Raw genomic sequence first — 4,948 nt, 5'->3', positions numbered from 1 at the left:
TATATATATATATATATATATATATATATATATATATATATATATATATATATATATATATATATTAGAGTACATAGAAATCTTTGAAATGTATATTTATCATTACATTTTTAACTTTTATAGACCTCAAAACATCTAGACAGGATTAAATACAACCCCAAATCAGAAAAAGTTTTTTTTAAATGCAATAACATTTTGTAAAAGGCAATAAAATCAAAATCTTATAATAAAATCTTAATTCTATTTAATCTTTATTTGAGTGACAAAAGTGCCAACAAAAGATTTTCAATGTTTTCACTGACCAAATAAACTGTAATTCGTAAATATACGCAAATTGGGACAGAGGCACGTTTAACACGGTGTCACATCAACTTTCCTTTTAATTACAATGTTTAATTGTTTGTAAATCGAGGAAACTAATTGTTAAAGTTTTGCAAGCAAAATTTTTGCCCAATCTCGCTTTATACAAGACTTCAGCTGCTCATCAGTCTGTGGTCATCATTGCCTGATTGTCCTTTTCATGATGGGCCATACATGTTCAATATAGGAGACAGATCTTGACTGATAGCACATTCACTCTGTCTATGAAACCATGCTGTTGTAGCACATGCAGAATGAGACCTGGTGTTGTCTTGATCTAATAACCATGGACTTCTCATGAAAGACGTCATCTTGATGGCAGTATATGTTTCTGTGCAATGCCAATATAATGCCTCTATGTCAATGTCACCCTCACACATGCCAGTAACCCATGCCGTTTGCTCTGATAAACCCCCATACAATGACAAATGTTTGCTTTTGCATCTGTCGCTGGTGAAAGTCTGGATGGTCCCTTTGGTCTTTGGGACTGAGAACTTGACATCAATTTTTTCCCAGTGGACTCATCTGACCACAGCACACATTTCCACTGTATCTTTGACTATCTGAGATGAGCTCTGGCCCAGAGAACCCGTGGCATCACTACATAGAACTGATGTATAGCTTTCTGATGAGCCAAACTTGATACCCTCACCTATTACCAATTTACCATGCTTATAGACTGTTCTATAACCCTTTCACTTTTATTTTGCCTCTCTCCCAACTTTTTTTTGGAGTGTGTTGCAACCATCAAAATCAACATTTGTTTAAATTTACAAAACATATTTAAGTTGGTCTGTGAAAACTTTGGAAATATTTTCTTTGTACTTTTGTCAATTAAATAAATATTAAAGCAAATTAACAAACCACAGATTCTTAATTTCCTTGCAAAACGTTTACAAAACTGGGGTTGTATATTGCTGTCCATTTAAAATGAAGATACAATTTTATTTGCTTTTTGTAGATAATATACAGGTATTATAATATTTATATAAAGACACACTTATTTACTGTTTAATTCCTTTAAAGAAAAAGACCAATTACCCCCATTTACCAATTAGAAATATAGGGGTTCTTACAAAAAAAGAGGACCATCACATCAAGATGTACTTTTGATTGAAGAGAACTGAAGAGAGCGCTTACAGAGGTAAAATAATCATCTGTTATTAAATGATTAAACATTTATCTGAAACATCACATGTTGTTCTTGTTGTGATTTTAATTCATGTTAGAATATTTAATAACTATTAAAAAAAGTGTCTATTTTGTATTTTTTTAAATCATCAAAATAATTGGATCATAATATGAAAGTGTACTTTGATTTTTATTCTTAGCATTTTTTTCATTGATTTAGTTTTCACAAAACCCAAAACTTATGATTCAGTGAGTTATGATGGCTTTAAGAGCTTTAAGACCACTTCCCACAATATAAAATAAAGCAGTGGCAATTTTTCATTCTTAGCTTTATTCCATGAGCAAGCAGAGTATGAACAGTGCCTTGACATTTGAAAACAGCAAAATACTGAGTCAACATAAATTAAAATGGGAAAAAAGATACCAGAAAATAAATAGATAAACAACTAAACGGACAGAGTGGTTGTCAAATTTTTTTTATAAATATATTATATTGTAATGTGGGGTTTGGGTTTTGTTTCATGTTCATGTTTTCATGTCTTTTATTTTGGAGTTTAGTCATGGTCCTTGTTCTGTCATGTTATTCCCTTGTCTCTGTGTTATGTTCTGATTGGTTCTTTGGTTCATGTGTCATGTTCTGATTGGATGTCCTAGTCATGTGTCTTGTTTCCTTATTGGTTGGTTCCTGTCATGTGACCCTGATTGTTGGTTATAAGTAGCCATCATGTTGCCTTTGTGCTTTGTCGTGTATTGAATATATTTATACTGTTGTCGGTGAGTCTAGTCAGTTTATGTTAAGTCTAGTCAGTTCAAGTCAAGTCTTCGGTTGTTTGGATTATGTTTAGATCACTTTGTTTAAATAAATCTGCACTTGGATTCATCACTACGCTCGCCTACAGTGGACTATCATTACAGATATGTATTATAAATATTACTAGTGTTGATATTTTTTGTCAAATTCAGTGAAATGAGCCATTGTGCTTATCATAAGGAAGCCAAAAAGTCATATCTCTGAGAGACATGAAAAAGTCTTGCATAATAGGAAGAGTCTCAGAATAACTTATGTTCCGCAGAAGAAAGAAAATCATACAGGTTTGGAACGACATGAAGATGAGTAAATGATTACTCGGTGTATGATTACTTGGTTTTGAAGTTCTTGATTTTGGTGAACTATCCCTTTAAGTAAAATAAACATCTAAATATACTTAAGATATTACTTATTATATTACTGGATTATAAATAAACGTGTTCATCTTTCATTTTTATTACTGTCTGATGCGGCGATGTACTTTTTAACGACGTTGGTGTCACGCCTCTCAAAAGTTTTTGAACCGTAAGATTTTTAATGCTTTTTAAAGAAGTCTCCTCTGCTCACCAAGCCTGCATTTATTTGATCCAAAATACAGCAAAAGCAGTAATATTGTGAAATATTTTTACTATTTAAAATAGTTTTCTGTTTTCTATTTGAATATATTTTAAAATTTATTTTATTCCTGTCATTTCAAAGCTGAATTTTTAGCATCATCACTCAAGTCATATGATCCTTCAGAAATCAAATATTCTGATTTGCTGCTAAAAAAAACAACAAAAAAAACCTTATTTTTATTATGTTGAAAACAGCTGAGTAGAATTTTTCAGATGATGAATAGAACAGCATTTATCTGAAATGGAAATCTTTTGTAACATTATGAATGTCTTTATCATCACTTTTGATCAATTTAAAGCATCCTTGCTAAATAAAAGTATTAATTTCTATAACTTCTTTCCCCCAAAAAACAAATTCTACTGACTCCAAGCTTTTGAATTGTATAGTGTATACAATTATAGTGTAATGTTACAAAAGCTTTTCATTTCAGATAAATGCTGATCTTTTGATCTTTCTATTCATCAAAGAATCCCGAAAAATTTTACTCAACTGTTTTAAATTTTGATAATAATAATAATAATAAATGTTTCTTGAACAACAAATCAGCATATTAAAATGATTTCTGAAGGATCATGTGACACTGAAGACTGGAGTAATGATGCTGAAAATTTAGCTTAGATCACAGAAATAAATGACATTTTAATATATATTTAAATAGAAAGCAGTTGTTGTAAATGCATGTTTGGTGAGAAAAGACTAATTTAAAAAAACATAAAAAAATATTACTGTTCAAAAACTTTTGACTGGTAGTGTATGTATCACACTCATATCACATCTAGTTGTTTTGAATAATAAAACGTCAGGTCCGACAATATCGTGTCTTTTTGAATTTAAATCTAGATTTATTCGCATTGGCCCATGGAAACCTCTATGAACACTTGACTTGGCCAAAAAAAGCTCTGGGAACGAATTTACTTTTTATTAAAAAGCGTTTACGTATTCTACACTCATGGCTCGCACACACATTAGGATAGGTTAGATGTCTGACTCTGTTGCGAGTCCCTATCAAGCACATTACCGATTCAGCTACTCTCCTCCTCCTGTATGGAGAACGAAACCTGCAAAAACAATAAATAAATAAATGTGTGCATAAATACACGTATTCTTGTTTAAATACATAAATAATTATACATGTGATGAAAGTAGGCAAATTAGCATGTTGTGCAGAGGAAAAATAAATGTGGAACTACATTCAGAAATAAATGAGTGATCAAAGAAAAATAAATAGGATGAGTTTAGCATTTCCTTAAACATTTTCCATTTGTCCACTAATTTATTTTATTTATTTGCCTACTTTAGTCACATGTTTAATTATTTCTATATGTATTTCAACAAGAATTTGTGTATTTATAGACACATTTATTTATTTATTTGTGTATTTATTTATTTATTGTTTTTGCAGGTTTCGCCCTCCATACTCCTGCCTGGCTCTTTGGCCAGCATCACTCACCGCAGAGCAAGCCTGTTCTTGATAAATCTGCTGTGAAAACGTGGGAAAAGCCGACGAGGAAGAAATTGGAGTGAAGCGATCTTTATATAGGTGGAGCAAAATACTTCATCTCCGTCTATAGCGCATTGTGATTGGATGGTTTACGCTGTCTATACAGGATTGCTCGCTGTCCCTGCATGATGGTCCTTTGCAAAAAAAAACAAAAAACCTTCTGTCGGCCCCTTAAGTGCGTCGGCCCACCGGGAAAATGCCTCACACGTAAAAATTCATGACGGTCTCCTTCGGCAGGTGGCACGATCCACTCGCCATACATTTTGTAGGTCTCCCTCAACTATCTAAGAATACAAATATGCAGCCTGTGTGTGTCTAGTTCACCACCACACCTCGACAGACATCGTTTTTGGTGAAGCGTTACGTAAAGAGAGCAGACAGACAATACTGTATTAGATGTCGTTTTAACTTCAGCAAAGCATAACTGTACTGGTATAACAGCTATCTTGTGGCTTATTTGTTCTATGAATGATGTTTTAGTTGCACGCAATATGTCAGTAGGGGTTCAATCTTCAACTGGCTGGCAGGAG

The sequence above is a fragment of the Sinocyclocheilus grahami genome, unplaced genomic scaffold (genome assembly GCF_001515645.1).
Source record: "Sinocyclocheilus grahami isolate Dianchi unplaced genomic scaffold, SAMN03320097.WGS_v1.1 scaffold534.1, whole genome shotgun sequence".
NCBI lineage: Eukaryota > Metazoa > Chordata > Actinopteri > Cypriniformes > Cyprinidae > Sinocyclocheilus > Sinocyclocheilus grahami.
Note: the sequence above shows the minus strand (reverse complement) of the source record.